This window comes from Pteronotus mesoamericanus, unplaced genomic scaffold, assembly GCF_021234165.1.
Source record: "Pteronotus mesoamericanus isolate MK-2021 breed Mesoamerican mustached bat unplaced genomic scaffold, CSHL_Meso_final contig_25, whole genome shotgun sequence".
Taxonomy (NCBI): Eukaryota; Metazoa; Chordata; class Mammalia; order Chiroptera; family Mormoopidae; genus Pteronotus; species Pteronotus mesoamericanus.
The window spans coordinates 24,125,421-24,143,601 of record NW_026555105.1 but is presented as its reverse complement, the minus strand read 5'-3'; the positions used below and the strand labels follow the sequence as shown (position 1 = coordinate 24,143,601).

Below are 18,181 nucleotides of genomic sequence, written 5' to 3'. Positions count from 1 at the left end.
TCTTGAACACACCTCGACAGGGAAATGAACCTGCAACCGAGGCACGTGCCCTGGCTGGGATTCAAACTAGTGACCTTTCACTTTGCAGGACAATGTCCAACTAACCAAACCACACTGGTCAGGGCCCTCTGAATTAGCCAAATGTAAACATGTCCCACGTTATTTAATGAGGACAGACTAGCCTTCATACCAAACATATATGACAAAGATGTTAAGAGAGAGAAATAGAAGGAGGGAAGGGCACAATCTCTGTCATGAACACAGAGGTCAGGTTTGGAGGATTTAATTTTGGAGAATTTTAAAGATCACGGAATTTTGAAGCAAGACAAGTGACCTCCAGATAGTGACAGTTGTCCTTTAAGTAACAGCTTTAGGCTTGATATTAGGCTACATTTGATAATGAGCATCTGATCTTAGGAGACCAACTGACCATGAGTTACAAACAATCCATCATGTATGGGTACTGTTTTATGCAATTCACCACAAAGGAAGGTTGTTCTGTCATGAAGGGGAAAAGGTATGAGCAAGATCACGCCTCAGGAGGTCCTGAAGGTGCAGGTTAGTTTTAGGAGTTGGTGGCTGATAATGTCTCTCAAAACCCCTGTTCCTGCTACTCTGCCGCCCTCCCTCAATTTGCACTTGGACACAAAGGAAGGAGTCTTAGGATTTGTTAACTGAAGAAGCAGAAATCGCATTATTTACAGGTGGCTGTGCACAATATATCATAGGTTACTGTGGTATTAGATCCCCACTCAGAGGTAGCAGTGAAGGATAATAAAGAATGGGAAATCTTCCTGTGCACATAACTGAGATTATGGGGAAAAGTGCATTTGAGGTATGTGGTATAATTATATAATGTTGGATGGGAGTATTTGTGAAATTCTGTGGGTGGGAATGTGGGCAAATGAACAGCCAGAGAAAACAATGTCATGGACATCTACAGCTTCTATCTACTCTGCATTTTTTTTTTTTTGGAGAATTACTCCCCAAACATTCTCTTCTGATAGAACAGCTCATCAGAGGATAACTTCCACCCCTGCCCTACTGATCACAGAAATGAGCACATGCCCAAACTGGGGCAATCAAGTTCTGTCCCTTGGGAACATATCTCTGAGTGGGAATACACAGGGAGGGAAGATGGTTGGTTCTGAGTTATATGAAGACAATTCTGTAATGATTAAGTCTGTGAATTTTTATCTATGAGATCCCTGGTTGTAGACTTCCAGCAGCTGGTTTGTTCAGCTCTTCCTTCAGTTCTGTAAACTACCAAGCATCCTTCCAGTTAGATTTGGTTTAGATAACTTACTCCAAACAACCTGAACTCACACAAAACTTTAAAGTTCCTGGAGTGCTAAACTCAAAATTGCCTGTATAATAGCTTACCTGAGCCCTGTTTCTAAATAATTTTAGGTTTATTTTCCACAGCTTATATTAATTTATCTGAAGAAAAAGGAAGTTAATGCCAATAGGAAATTAAACTAAGTATCTGCTCTTTCAAGTTAAACAGGAGAGAAATTCATTAAAGAACTAAAAGACCGAAACATTGGCATGGAATTAACTATTGATACAAATTGATTAAGCTTTAAAATGCTGAAGTCTTCAAAGATGGAAAGTGACATGATAAAAGAGGGATAAATGAAACAAGGTTATTTGGCATCAGTTTTTCTGAATCATTCCTAGGAGGAAGCATGCGAAGTAAAGGAAGCCAGATACAAAACCCACACATCATATGATTGCAAGTTGTCTGGTTTGAGGATGTTAACTTTCCTTATGTGTAAAATGGGAACTGTAACACCTATCTCAAAGGGTTATTATATCAGCAAACGTATGCTAAGTGCCCAGCGGGATGACTGGCATAGGAAAGCACGGGAGTAAAGGTGATGATAATGTTGGTGTCACCATCTGACACAGGACTAAACTCAGTAGACGCTTTGAAAAGACATTTGGACAACTTAATTTTTAGCTCCAGGGAATTTTATGGTGGGCTACAATCCTGGGACACTTCTGAACCAAAACTGTGATTCTAGATGTTGTTGGGCAAGCTGAGAAACACTTTCTAATTTCCTGATCTGAGTGTCCTGCCAGTGCTGCACTCTGATGAGATGCTATACAGCCTCTTCCACGGAGTGACAGCTGCCACCAAACTGACTTACAAAAACCTTGTTAGAGAAATGAAAAAGTAACACAATGTCCCAAGAAGATTTAAATCTGATCTTCTGGAAAACTCAGTTTGGGGTTTCTCTCTTCCTCTGGCATTTTGTTCTATGGAACTTTTCTACCCTTTTACCCAAATTTAAACAGCACAGTTTTATGGAGCAATTGGCCTGCAGAAGACCTCTCAAGAGAACAGTTTGTGAGTCAAAGCAGTGGAGCCCTGCTTGCAATGGTAACTTAATCTCTGAAAGACAATATCCCTAAAAGACAATCAGTTTTGCTTTTCTCTGGGTCTGGTTGGAGTAGGTACTTTAATGGGCTTTCTGCATCATCACAAGCCTCTTGACACAATAAATGCCCATCCAAAAAAGTTCATGGCACTCAGGGACGTGGTGTAGGCATGCAAAGAGGTCAGTTTTCACAATCAACAAAGATCCACGATACTTGAAAATGGCTATTCTTCAATTTGAAGGAGGAAGAGGAGAAAGGGGAGGAGGAGGAGAAGGGGAGAAGGAGAAAAAGGGGGGAGGGGGAGGAGGAGGAGGATAAAGAGAAGAAATGAAAGGTCTCAGTAAGGAAAAGTTGAACCAGAGCATGCTAAAGAGAATGAGATGTTGGGAAGTGTCAGGAGCCCCACGTCTGAGCAAGCTCTGAACCTGCCTCACTGTGTGATCTTGAATGCGTCCCTTTAGCTCACTCTGATCTCACTTCCTCCTAATAAAATGAAGGATTTCAGCTTTGTTATCTCCAAGGCCCTTCTGTTTCCAACTTTTATATTTTTTACACTGTGACTCAGAAACTTGCAATAATAACCTGTTGCTAAAGTAGACTAGAGTTGTGAAAGCATGTTCACATCCTTAATTTAATGTAATCGTGGCTCCAAATTTCTGATGTCATTAGGACTGACTTGGATGTTTGATCATTTGAGAGACAAGAAAGACACTGAGAACTGGAGGGTTTCCCAAGGTCATAGCTACTAAATGGAAGAATGGTAACCAGATGCCCAGTTGGTCAAGTCAATTCTAAGACACAAAAAATCAATAGCCTTGTTGCTAATAAAACCCTTGATGTTTGCTTCTTGAAATATCATATTTTTGGTTCCTCATTCACTTTCCCATTGAACAGACTGAACATCAGGAAAGAAAAAAAAACAAGATAAATTATAAATATCTGGACATTTCCAATGTCAGTTCAGTTTCAAAGCCTTTGCAGTATTATTCAGATTTGCCCTGTGTACGTGCCACCCAGTGTCCAGTCTGTGAGCTGCACTGGAGCCTATCGTGTAGTTCAATTCTCAGAGTCTATAGTATGCTGTTTAGGATTAGATCCACCCACATGTGGCATAGAGATGAGTCCAAGAGTCCATAAAAATATGGGAGATTACTTTCCCAAGCTTCTCTCTCTCTGTGATTTCCCTGGTACTTTCTGGTTGCCTGATGATCCCCTTTTTGGCTCCCCAGCCAGAAAGATGGGGCTTTATTTAATCTCCTCTATTATTTAGTTGGCCAAAAATCTGTATTTTTTTTCTGTAAAATAAAAGACACGCTTTTCATTTTTACCAATAACTTTGTTGATTTAGATATTTTGAGTATGTTGGCTCTCCCTCATGTGGTATAACATAGATAGTTCTCTCACAGATATCTCATAGATAGTTCAGTTAATGTCTCAATTTAATCACTATCAACTTCAATTGGTCTACCCAATTGTGGAGCATTGTCTAGCGAGAAATCTCCAGCACAGAACTTCACAAACCACTTTTGACATATTTGATCAGTCACAGCACCTTCTCCATGTACTGTACAAATGGTTGTCGGGGGCGGGGGGGTTGCAGTTCAGTTTTTTTTTATACCTTTCTTGAAATAATAAGGCATAAGATGCTGAAAATGTTGCATATTTTCTCCCATTTCAATATTAAAATAACTATACAAAAATTCACCAATTTGGTAAGTTTTTTTAAATGCATGCTGTTATGACAGCTGTCACAATACAATCTAACAAAATTGTTTCAAATGAAGTTAAAGACAACTAAGCACTACTAGAACCATCTTACAGAAAAAAATGTATACTTTTTGGCCAACCCAATACAGGCTTCCTGCAAGTGGGCCTCTTTCTGGGGCCAAATGGTGGAAGGATAGAGAAAGGATAAAGGCAGTGGAGGGTTCCCCACCTATTACAGACCACAGGGCCTTCGACTGGAAAGGAAGGTTACCCTTTGTTAGAGTTTCAGTCCCTTTACCGTCCCGTTGTTACAAGTGTCATGGCTGCCACCACCATGGATCCATGGTGCTTGGATCCTTGCTTGTGACAGAATGGTGCAAAACAACAGCAGCAGCAACAACAACAGAGGATTTCCCCACTGTCTCTAAGTGCTGAGAGACATGTCCCCTTCCTCTACCAAGAGCTAGAGGGCTTTTCCTGAATCTCTCTCTGTTGCCACCAGCGCCCAGCCCAGGGTATCAGGCTGCACTGCTTCAGACCGGGGCACACTGGAGGAGAAAATAGTAGCCTCACTGCCAGTTTGGGTTTATTTCAAATGCTGATCTTCCCCATCAGCCTGCTACTATTCACTTTCTAAAGTCTTCCAATAGTTGCTTTATGAATTCTGTCCAGATTTTGTAGCTGTATTCAGTGGCAGGGACATGGTATGAGTTTACTGTCTCGCCTAGACCCATGAAAGATACATTTTAATTTTATTTTTTTGTTTCAGTAAACATTTGCATTTTCAATCAGAGGCATATTGGACCGCAAAGCTACTTTACTTGTGTTTATACACATTCCCTCTTACAGTACACACTTCGTGCCCAACCCCATGAGGTGGCCAGCGAAGAGGGTGGGAATCCCCAGAGAACTGGGCAGGATTCCTCTAAGGAGGGGTCAGAAACCTTTTTTTTTTTTTTTTTAAAGGACCTGATCATAAATATTTTAGGCTTTGTAAGCCAAACAAATTGCGTTTTAACTACTCAACTGTTCCAATGCCCTTTGCAAAAATGCATGGTGGGCTGGATTTGGCCTGTGGTTTGTAGTTTGCTGACCCCTAATCTGAGAGGTCAGTTTCAGTTGACAACTGCAGTTACCTTTTTCTGTAGCGAATTCCTTTCATTTTTTTCCAGTTTTTACTACCCTAGAGCATGGATTTCTATCCTGGGAGTTCATGATCTATGAAAAGAAAAAAATTATTTTTACTTTCATTAACCTATAACTAAAATTTAGCATTTATTTTTATGGTGAATGTAGACAAAAAAAAAAAGTAACGTTAACAGTACCTGTGACTTTACCACCAACAGAAACTACTATAACTATCATGTTATAGTTCTTGTGGATGTTCCAAAATATTGTTTATGCTCATCACTCTTTTAAAGTCATGGAATTTTCACCCACTACTATACCTTGTTGTTTTGTGCATTAAAAAAAAAAGATTACATATTATACCATAGAAGTGATGGCTCAGTCAATCCTAGGGTCCTAAGCTCTTGCTTTTTAGTTTTAAAAATAAGTTATTAAGGGGATATCACACAACATTAAATTTAACTGTTTTAAAGTGAGCAATTCAGTGGTTTTTAGTACATTCTCAATATTGTAAACCACCACCTGTATCTAGTTCCAAAATAATTCATAACTTAAAGTAAAAGTCCTTACCCATTAAGCAGTTTCTCCCTGTTTCTATGGATTTATCTATTCTGGATATTTCATATAAATGGAATCATATAATATATGATGTTTTATATCTGGCTCCTTTCACTAGGCTTAATATTTTGGAGGTTCATTCACAGTGTAGCATATATAAGTACTTTATTTCCTTTTATGACTGAATAATATTCCATTGCATGTATATACATGAATTTGTTTATCTAGTCATTCATTGATGGACATTTGCCTTATTTCTACCTTTTAGCTATTGTGAATAGTGTTGGCATAAACACTATTGTGTGTACATGTACACGTACTTGTTTGAGTACCTGTTTTTAATTTACTTAGACATATACCTAGGAGTGAAATTGCAGATATTTCAGGGTTGTATTGAAGTTTTATGCTTAACTTCTTGGGGAACTACCAAACTGTTTTCCTCAGTGTCTGAACAGTTTTGTATTCACACCAGCAATGTATAAGGGTTCCAATTTCTCTAAACTCATGCCAACACTTTTTATTTAAATCCTAACCTGAGAACATTTTTTTTCATTGCTTTTAGAGAGAAAGGGAGAGAGAGAAACATCGATGTGAGAGAAAAACATGGATTGGTTGCCTCCCATACACACACCAGGGAATCATACATCAGAGCTGCAACCTGAGTATTGTACCCTGACAAGGAATTGAACTGCAACCCTTCAGTTATAGGACGATGCTTCAAACAACTGAGCTACACTGGCCAGGGCCAATTATAGCTATCCTACTGGATGTGAAGTGCTACCTCATCATAGTCTTTATTTGTACTTCCCTAGTAACTAATGATGTTGAGTATCTTTTTCATGTTGGCTATTTGTTTGTCTTCTTTGGAAAAATATGAGGTCTGTCCAGAAAGTATCCATCCACGAAGTATGACAAATAGAGACACTCATTGAAAAAGATACAAGATACAAGAAACATTGTACACCAGACAATGATGCCTCAGTTCCCTTCAGAGTAGGCACCCTGGGACCTCACACAGTTCTCCCATCAGCTGCCTCGTATTTTCCTGAATCTCATCGATGCTCTGAAATCTCTTTTCTTTCAGAAAGTGATTTTAGTTTTGGGATAAGCTGAAAATCTCAGGGCGCCAAGTCTGGGCTTTAGAGGGGCTGAGTCACCTGGGTGATTTGATGTTTTGCCAAAAATCTCTGCACAAGACATGATGCATGAGTGGGCATGATGTTGTGATGAAGCTGCCGATCACCATCTAGCCATAGCTGTGGCCTACCTAATCATCTGAAGAGTTTCCATGAAAGAGTGTTCAAGCTTAGCTCAAAATGTGATGCAGATTCATTGTTCTACTCACTCAGTCATTAAGAATGTGAAAGCCACACAGTACACATGCTCACTCAACCGCATCTACTGCCCCCACTGACTAGTAGAATGAAGTCGTCATTGTTCACCCATCTGCATTCTAGTCCACTCTCCTTGGCTGCCAGCTTATACCAATGCTGTGCAAACCATTCTCATTATATTAACAATGACTAGATTTTTTTCTGGACAGATCTCATATATTTAAGTCCTTTGCCAATTTTTAAATGAGGTTGCATGGTTTTTGTTGTGTTGTAAGAATTCTGTATAGAGTCTGCACACTAAACTCATAAGATATGATTTGCAAATATCTTCTACCATTCAATAGGTTGTCTTTATTATTTTCTGAAGATGCCCTTTGATGTGCAAAAGTTTGTAATTTTGATGAAGTGCAATTTATCTAAATATTTTATTTTGTTGCTTATGCTTTTAGTATCATATCTAAGAATCTGTTGCCAAATCCCATGTCATCAAAATTTACTCATATATTTTCTTCTAAGAATTTTATAGTTCTAGCCTTTAAGTTTATGTCTTTGATCCATTTTGAATTAAAAATTTAGTAAAAGCCCAGCTTCATTCTTTTGCATGAGGATATCTAGTTTTCCCAGTGGCATTTGTTGAAAAGAATGTCCTCTTCACATGGATTATCTTTGCACCCTTGTGGAAAATCAATTGACCACATACGTGAGGAATTATTTCTCAGCTCTTCTGGTTTTCCCTTGTGCTAGTATCACATGGTTTTTGATTACTGGAGCTTTGTAATAGGTTTTGAAATCTGCATGTGCGCATTTCTAACTTTGTTGTTCCAGTTCAAGTTTGTTTTAGCTATTTGGAGCCCCTTGCCACTCCATACGATTTTTAAGTTTCGCTTTTCCATTTCTTAAAAAAAAAGCCATTAAGATTTTGATTGGGATTACATTGAATCTGTTGATCTCTTCGGGTAGTACTGACATCTGAATAATATTAACTCTTTGAATCCATGAATATGAGATGCTTTTCCATGTATTTAGGTCTCCTTTAATTTCTTTCAGTATTGTTTTATTGTATTCAGTGTACAAGTCATTCACCTCCTCGGTTGCTCTTTTAATTTCCCCTCTAGATTGTCTATTGATGGTATATCCAAACACAAATGATTTTTTGGGTGTTGATCTTGTACTTTGTAACTCTGCTAACTTTATTATCTCTTTTGGCTTTTTTTGTAGACTTGGAATTTTCTATACATAGGATTGTGTCATCTCTAAGTAAAGCTAGTTTATTTTTTTCTTTTCCAATATGAATTCCTCTTTTTTTCTTGCATGATTGCTCTGGCTAGGAGTTCTAGTATCACAGTGAATAGAGGTGGTGAAAGCAGGCATCCTTGTCTTGTTCCTGTTGTTTGTCCATGATTTCACCCCATATCTCTTGTTTGAAGAGTCCTCAGCCCCAGGATAGCTGGTTTCCTAGAAAGAGGATAGCAACTTCCTCTGAAATTAAGCTTTTGGAACCACACAGGTTTCCTGCACCTTAAAATAAGGAACTTCTTTGTCTTTATAGAGCCCAACCATGCCTATTCCTGATAGTCAGAGAGAAAATAGACAGAACCTACAAACTAGGTTGTGTTTTAGCTATTGAAAATAAGACCCGTAGATAAAAATGTAGATAAAATTCTTTAACTTTAATCCTATCAAGAGTTTCCCATTTGTAATCGTGGAACTGAGCATCCTAAGGTAGTGGCTATCCAAGTTCCCATGACTGAGAGAACTGAACCTGAACTTCATCCTTCAGGTTTCAGCTTAGCCCTGAATCCATGATCTAGAAACTCCCCACGCATGGTTCCAGGAGAGCCTGCCTTCCCTTCACTTTCTTTCCTCTGGTGCCCATTTGCCAAGGTATCCATGAGTTTTCTGCCAACTACTGGCATAGATAAGGTCTTAGTTGTCTCTGATATTTTTTGCTTTTCTGGTGGCTACTTCCAGGTGCTGCCTGTTTTCTGTGAAACAAAACCCTGCCTGCCTCAACGGCCACCAAAATTGACCAACTAGGAAAAGCAAGGGACCTGGGGGGCTGGGCCCCCTCTCTTTCTTGGCAGTACAGATGCAAGCCCTATGGAGGGCAATGTTGGCCCCATTTGCAGATTCTTAAACTACACCAAGTCCTTTGCTGCCCTTGGAAACATTCCAGGGCCAAGTGGGGACCTGGATGCCAACACAGGGCCATCCGGTAGTCAACCAGGTCCTGTTCCCTGCCTCATGTAGATATTTCTTCCTTAAATAAAATAAAGTAAAATGAAACATGTGCTATAGTGCAATGCAAACAATACCAGAAATCTTGAGCGTGAAAGATTATGTTTTTCTGTGCATTTCTAAAAGGTAGATCCAAATCCCCTGTAGCTAAGGAGAGCTTGCCTGCAGCACTCTGAGTCCATCAAGAATTTGGCATGGGTGGCATGCAGTCATCACAGGCCCTGCCTTCAGAGGGTCCTGATTAGGTCCCCAACATGCTATTTACTGTCCAGCTAGCTGGATGGTCTTCAGCTTGTTTTCCTCCTTGTTATAGAGGGATAATGATAGCACATATTCTACAGGGTGGCTTCTGTGATTGGATGAGAAGCAACGTGCTTACCTCCCTCTTTGGCACAAGGTAACTTTCAGTAATGTGGGGCCGTGAATAAGTCGAGGAGGCCTCTGAGCCTTGATGAACACAATGGTAAAAAATACAACTCTGAAAATAAAAAAGGGTCTCTATTAGAGTCCCTACAGGCTCCGCCAGGCTCCTGTGCTCCTGTGAACTCTGCGGAAGCCAAGGAGGCTGGCAAGCTTCCTTGTCCAGGCTGACTGTTTCTCTCATCTGCCCCCATGGCTGTTACTCTTCTTTCCTTTCCTGCTGGGTCTTCTGCTCCCAACAGAGGCCCCTCTTACTTTGAGCTGGGGCCGGTGCCAGTCCATGTGCAGGCAGCTTCCTCCCCTCGTCTGAACAAAATTTAACATTATGATCTTTTGACCCAAGATGCAAGAAGTCATTGCCTAGCTGAGGTTTTGTGGAGATCCTGCCTTGTGCTCATGGAGTGCTTTTCCAGTCTTCTAGAAAATTAAGTCTTCTTGACTCCTTTTCTAATCTTTACTCCCCCTGCCATTGGTTAAGGCCAGGAGCCTTAATTTGGAGCTCCAAGAAAGTCTGGGAATAGAATTTATGGGGATTGTTGACTAACATAGGGAAAATTACAACTTAATTTTCACTAACGTATGGTGAATTTCGTATGTCCTTCCATTATAAAGTAGTCAACATAGTCTAATGGAATGAGTAATACTGTGATTTTTTTCACCAATACAATTATCAGATACTTCACGTGCCAGTGATAGATTGTTTATGTTCATCATGACTTCAAAATTAGGGTTGTTATTAGACCCACAAATAGATCTTGTATTTAATACAGTTACTCAGAGCACTGGTTTGTGGACTGGTACCAGCCCATGTATCATTACAGGTTCATGACAAGGGAATATAAATTAAAATTAAATTAAATAATTTTGAATAACAACAGAAAAATTTGGTGTTTTTTGAATAAATAATAAAAGTTAGGGTTTGTATTTCAAACTCTCTTTTATTTCACATTTTTATTATATTTTATAAAAGTTGTTAGTCCAAGATAGAATGGAAAAATACATTGGTCCTTTCCCACGGATAGTGTGAATAGCATGATTTAACACATTAACAAGGAAACATACATTAAAAAACATTTTGATAACTGTATTTCAACAAAATTGGCTTCTTTTATATTTTTATACCATCTTATTTAAAACATCATTCTAAGGTAGGACCATGTAGCTTTGCCAGGAGGCCAAATAAATCCATGACACAAAAAGGGTCAGAAATGCCTGAGTAAGAGCTCTGGGGCCCCTCCACCCCCATAGGTTTTCACCTAAGTCTCAGAGTAGAGACAGGCTTATCCCTCATCCAAGCCCTGGCATAGGAGTGAACACCCTTCTCCCCCATCTCCTGGCCTTGATGAATGGCCAGTTTGTCCCGGGATTTCAGTTCCCTCCCATCCTTTCCTTGGCACCAGGATTTAGAGCCCAGCCAGATTTCCCACTCTTAATCTGTAGATGGATCTCCTATCTTCCTAGGCTCATCATTATGCTTATTATCATTACCATCATTAACATTTGTTACATCTTGCTATGTGCCAGACACTGAATCTAAATAATTTTTTAATTAATTTTTATTTGAACCTAAATAATTTTATTTAATTCTCTAATAGTTCTTATGAGACACATGCCATTACTATGCTATTCTTTTTTTCTATTGGGAAGGTTGTATAGCATGAAGATTAAGATCTCAGGTTCTGGAGTCAGAGGACCTCGGTTCAAACCTCTCTCCATAATTGCCCATGGGACTATTGGCCTGTTACTTAAACTTCCTAAGCTTCAATTTCATCATTTATAAATAAAGATAATGCAGTGTATACTAAGAACCTAGGAGTCCTAATTGAAGTGGAAAAGAAAGGAAAGGAGGGCAATAAGAAGGCTAGATATGGTTACAGAAAGATCTTTTCTACAAATAAACGGTTTATTTGGCTACAAGTTATGGGAAATTAAAATCCATGAATGATTACAAAAGAATTGGTTTGAATCAGTATTGAAACTTTGGTCCACAAAGTCATGAGAAATACATGGGATCCAATTTCCAGTATTTCCTGCTTCAAGGTCTGGGCAGCCATGTTCTAAAGTAGTCACATAACCTTGGGCATGGAAATCTGGGGAACGTGTGTAAGTGGAAGTCTGGTGGAGCCAGACCTCTGTTACCCAGTTCTCCCACAGAGTCACTCCTCTTCGGTTCTCATATTGGCTTTGTATGCTGTTGGAAGCCTTGGAACAGAAGGCGCTCTCTCCCCCACAGCTGTGTCTTGTTCTTGCTTGCTGGGCTCTGCTGGGACAGATTGGAGGACATCTCCCACCTACCCACACTATAAGTGGCCAGGGAGATGGGATTTGGGGACAGAAAGTAGCCGTCTCTCCTAACCTTCTCACTTCCGCTTGCGTATGTGACTGTGCATGCACATGCGTGCACACGCACACAAGGGTGTAATGCTTGTACAGACTTGAGATATATGAAAAGTGTCCATGTCTTTTCTCCAAATACCTATATAAAAATTGCATAGCTTTAGAAATAAGAAAACAGAAAAATACACCCAGAAAACATGGTACTTACCAATCTAGAAGTTCCAATTTGTAGGTTGGGTTCCAAAGGTATGTTTCAGTTTTGATGGTTAGAAACTCCCATTGAAATTTTTCTTAGTAGTAATATTCCTAATGGCAGTTGTGTCCTCATAAAAGTCTATTTTACTCAATGTGGCTGAAATACTGCACATTCACAATAGAAACACAAAGTTAAACTGTTTCAATATCCGTAAACGGAGCACCAAATTCTAACATTGAGTATGAGCAAGACTCTTTTTTTCTTGAATATTGCTGGTTGATAACAAGAAAACTCATTAGAGGAGGAAAAGAAGATTGATAAAAAATGTGTAATATCTGGATACCAGTAGATAGCATTAAACACTTTAATTTTTCTTGAAGTGTAGCCCAAGCATTACTCATCTCAACCTTGATTAAGGTTGTTTTTAGCTCACATTTAGACCACAGAGAGTGGGGGAGAGCACAACAGAGGAAATAAAGGGAGCAAAGAAGAGAAGAACAAGGAGGAGTCAGGAATGTTTGCAGATGGCTTATAAATGAGAAATGTGTTGGCTGGTGTAAAATTAATTAATTGTGAATGGGAAAAGGCAACAGAAAAGGGAATATTTAGAAAGAAATAGAAAGCCAGGCAGGTCTTTGTACCAGCTTCCTTCTTGACTGCTGTCTGGGGTGGGAGGGGATAGTGCAGAGGGTAGGGGGATTTCAGAGTGGGTAGAGGGAGGGAGGACTGTATGAGAACTAAATTTTGCCAGTATAAGTCTTTGGAAGGTCTGACATTTCTAATTCAGGATGTACTTATCTTTGCCTTATCTATAATAACCATTATCAAGTGATTATAAAATTGAATGTTTTTGTGATATCTCATTCTGTTGACATTTCAACTGTCTAGAGCTTGACATTGACATCACCAGCAAGTTACAGCTCTGGATCTGAGGTACATTCCCCCACCCTTCCCCTGGGTCAATGTGTTCCATGACTTCATGCATATATACAAATGACCTTCCATTGGGCATCACAAATCCTGTTGATCCACACCAAATTCTGTCTCTAATTGAGTTATTGATTCCTTACACCCCTGAGAAATCTGATTAAATACATGCTGTCTCTCTGCTGCAGCAGTAACAAAGAGGACAGAAGAATTTTGTGAATGGAGATATTTATCTCATCGAGACATGGCAATTCAATAGAAATGGTTATCAGATGAGTCATCCTTGATTCACCCTCTATGAATGGAAAATTCAGCTGTACAAGGAAGTCTCTGGCCTTTGTTCTCAAGTCTGGAACATGTCTCCAATGATAGCTTGTTGCCTAGAGAATCAAGATTATAATAGTTGGGTTCCTGACTAAAAATCTCAGGAAGAGATTGTCCAAAAGGCATGTTACGAATGCCGACAACAAAGTCAAGTGCATGAAAGCCTTCCAATAAATGTTTGTTGAGTGAACCAACTTATGAGAGAACAGGTCAGTGAGGAAGAGAGAGGAGTTGAGGATTACTCTTAATTTTCTGGCTTGTGGGACAGTGCTAAGTAGGGATAGCATTAACTAAGTGGATATATAAGAGGAGAAAGTCTAGAGGATAGGTTATATCAATATATGTGGTGAGTTCAGGTTTGAACCTGTTGAATTGAGAGGTCCGTGGGATATCCAGGTGGAGATCTGGATGTTTGTTGTGTGAAGCATACATTATGAAAAGAAAAAGCCCTGGCTTATGTAAAGGGAACTTTGTCACAATTAATTTTTCTTTCTTTCCTTGTACTCATTCATTTTTTCTTTCCAACTTTTCTACTTTCTTTTCACAAACATCTCTGCATTGTCTGTCATTTGCAAGCTTTGCTATAGGCACTGACTATATATGAAAAGAAACAGTTTTAACTCACTCATTTAATAAATATTTTCTTGAACACTTACTATGTGCCAGCCACTGTCCTAGTTGTTACACTGGTCAGTATGCTAGTGTGCCAAACAAACACAGTCCTTCTTCAGAAAGAAGTTTCAGTCATTTAAATTACAAGACAAAAACTCATAAAACAAGTAAATAACTGTTCAGGACCACTGATTGTTCTTTATCCCCTACGCAGGACATGTATACATTAAGTGATTATTCCAAAATCAAATAAGTGATTATCTAAAAATTAAACAAATATTTGCTATTGAAAATGGATTCCAGCAGGAATCATTTGGGTCATCTTTATTTTGATTTTTCTTGCCATATTGAGGCTTTAAGAATATATACTTTTAAATGGCTCTGCAGCGAGCTCCTTTATCTGAAGTATCAACTGTGGAAAACAAATCCCACAGGATTTCCAAAGTCTCAGATACAAAGATGAGACTGAAAGTTTTGAAAGGGTCTCTTAGTAATGGAAATGCTAATGACTACTGGAGTCCATTACTTTAATTGCTGTATTTTTGCAAATCTGAGATGATCTCATTCAATCCATCAAACACGGCTTTACATATCCAAGGGAGCAAAAATTTGAAAACAACAAAATTAATTCAGTTATTTTGTTTTCAATTCTAATTCTGAATGTCATAACAGCAAACAGAAACATTTTTTAAAATCTTAAAAAGAAATAACAAATTAAAACCACAATGTACATTCACTAAAGTATAGAATGACTAAAATAAAAAGTCAGAAATTATCAAAGGTTGGCAAAGATGTGGGCATTGTCCCTAATCCCTACTGGAATTGTCATCTATTTTAGGTGGGAGCAAAAACTGGTGCAAATGCTTTGAAAAACTGTATTACACTCTCTTATAAAGTTAAACCTAACTACCCTAAGATTCCTAGGTATATGTCCAACAGAAATTAGTACATATTTTCACCAAAGCCATCTACAAAAATGTCTATAGCAGCATGGTGCATAATACACTAAACTAGAACAACCCAAGTATTCATCAACAGAATAGATGAACAAACTGGGATATTTCCATACTACTATATACTGCTTACTCAGGAATGGAAAATAACACAGTACTGCTACATTCAACAACAAGGACTGGTGTTTAACAAAAAGAAACCAGATACAAAAGAGTGCATGCTGCATAATTTCATTTCTATAAAATGCAAGTACAGGCAGAAGCAACTGATGATGAGAGAAGTTAGAATAGCGGTTATCTTTGTAGGACATTGAGAGGATGTGGCACCTTTTGGGGCGCTGCGGATGTTCTAGATCTAGATCTGGGTGATGGGTCACACAGGTATAGACACAGACAAATTCCCTGAGCTGCATATTTAAAGCTTGTAAACTTTACTGCACGTAAGCTATCCCTTATTTTTAAAAATTTAAAATGAATAAAACACAAGTAATTTGGCCCATTGTGGTTCACACTTAGTCCCTCACTGAGCACAGCCACAGGAGTCAGGATTCCCCCAATTTGAGGGATTCTTGAAGGTCCCATCACCCTGCTACAACACTGACCACCAAATACCTATGTAGTGCTATCTAACTCACCAAATAGTCTGTGGATAACACGACATGGTGGGCACCGCATAGCACAGACCCCTCACCTACTTACCTTTTTCCACTCTGTTTCACATTCAATCCCAGTGTCAACCCTGGTCTGCCATTCCTGCTCCTTCTCTTTCTCCACTTAACCTCCACCCCCACCATATATGACAGTGGAAGCGGGGAGGGAATTTTTGACCTGGGCACATTCCACAGTGCAGAAGCAATGCCGCAAGTAAGTAGACTTCTAGACTACTGCCTGGAAAAGCCCTGGTTAGGATCATCCCTCTAAGTTAAACCAGAGAAAAGAGGGTTCCTCTCCATGATGTCACAATAAACACTTCCGTTTTCCAAAAAGCTATAATCTTTTCCTCTGGCCAGTACATGTTAGCACTGGAAAGCAGACTTAGCTATTGGTTATTCTTATTACTTTTAAACAGAGGGTCTTTAAATGCATGAGATGATAGGCAGGTGATTTTCAAAAGGAACAATGATATAAAACAAGATGATAAAAGCCTACAGAAGGTGATTGCTAGCAATTAATTAAAGCCCATGATCCACATTCAGAGTCCAGGGGGTAATCAATGTCAAGGGAAACAGAGCGTGAGTGACTGGTGGGCGGGGCAGTGGCAGGAAAAGTGAGTGACTGGAGAAAATGATACAATGAGGTCATCTCAGGGATGTACTCTCTTGCTTGGATAAAACAGACATTTTTCAAGGACAGCAGATGTGAGCACTGCACAGAAAGTGTGAAATGTGTTCCCTTCGCACGTGAGCTGGGCTCCTGCCCTGGGGAATACTAGCACTGCTTCCCTGTGCTTTGGCCTGGACATTCAGTCTTACTTGGTGACCACATGGTCCCAGGGTTGTATTAAAGTCTATGTTTGAGGGACTTATGGCCCTGGGTAGCAAAGTTTGCCCACCATTTCATATGACAGCGTTCTGTTTGGAGGCACCTACAATCCCACTTTGGTCTCAATAAGTCTACTGTGTTGGTTGGCAAAAGACAGCCACCTCCTGATCAAAGGAACAAGGCTGTTCCCATCCCATGCTTGCTTACACCAAGTAGAAGCTTCAAGTATACTACTTGGGCCTCTTTTCCTATTGTTTTCCAAGCACCACAACATCACGGGCTTTCATAGAGAGGAAAAACATAATCTAGGGAAGAACAGAATGAGAAGACTCCACCTTCTAGTTCCATACATATCATCATCTGATCACTTCTTAGCCTTTTGGCTAAGATCAAATGTACCATACCTGTTCTTATCAGTTTAACATCTAACACATCCTCTATCCAAGGACAACATATTAAATGGATTTTGGGCCCTGGCTGGGTGGCTCAGTTGTTTGGAGAGTCATCCCATAAACCAAAATGTTGAGGGTTCAATCCCTGGTTGGGGTGCATATAGGAGTCAACCAATCAATGTTTCTCACATCGATGTTTCTCCCTCTCTTATTCTTCCTTTCTCTCTAAAATTGATAAACATTTTTTTTTAAATGAAAATAAATGGGTTTTTGAAACAGGGGAGATGGAATAGGAGCTTACTTTGCATCAACCCAGTATTGCAGGACCTTCAGGAACACTGCACCTCTTTGGAGACATTTCATTATCTGGCTGTGAAGCATTCTCTGAAAATTCTCTGAACATCAGCATCATCTATAACAAGGCTTTGGGGGAGGACAGAAACAATCAAGGTAGGTCTTGATCAAACCCAGCGAGACTTGATCCCAGTTCCCAGTCCTCCCTGTTCTACACCTGTGGTATAACATAGGATAGATCTTTATTCCTGAGTCCTAGCACAGAGCTTCAAAAACTCTTAGAATTCCTCGTGAAATAAGAGTGTTTATTATGTTAATGAGGCAATCAGGGTGGGCCCCTTGCTGGTCAAGAGAAACGTGATTTTCCCATTGGAATTTTCAGTCACTCTACCTCCAGGGTGGGGGCAGGGGGTGGCGCTGGAAATGGAGTTTAATCACCTGACCAATGATTCAGTCAATTGTGCTTATGTAATGAAGCTTCAATAAAATCTCTGGACATTGAAGCTTGGAGAAGCTTCCTAGTTGGTAAACACCACATTGATATGCAGGGAGAGTGATGCCCCTGATTCCATTGGGGGAGGGCATGGAAGATCTGCATCCAAGACCCTTCCAGACCTTGCCCTATATATATCCTTCATAATAAAAGTGCAGTCATAACTATAACACTTTCACTGAGTTCCTTTCCAATTTCTAGCTTGTCAGTTGACCTGGTACCCGTCCCAATGCCCCTTCCTTTGTCTCACCGCTAAGTGTCCTCTTCTGAGTGTTCGGACCTCTTTTCTTCACTTTTGTGATCTGCAGCCAACAACACTGAAAATGCCAAACACCTAGTGAGCTTTTACTCTGTGCCAGGCCTTTACACCTCTCTCTCTTATATGCATGCAGCCGCATATG

At 39.6% G+C, this 18,181-nt stretch overlaps 1 pseudogene; it reads left to right on the top strand.

Moving 5' to 3' along the window:
- The first annotated feature begins 16,964 nt into the window (after window positions 1-16,964).
- Window positions 16,965-17,140, top strand: LOC129071011 (uncharacterized; annotated as a pseudogene).
- Window positions 17,141-18,181: the final 1,041 nt, after the last annotated feature.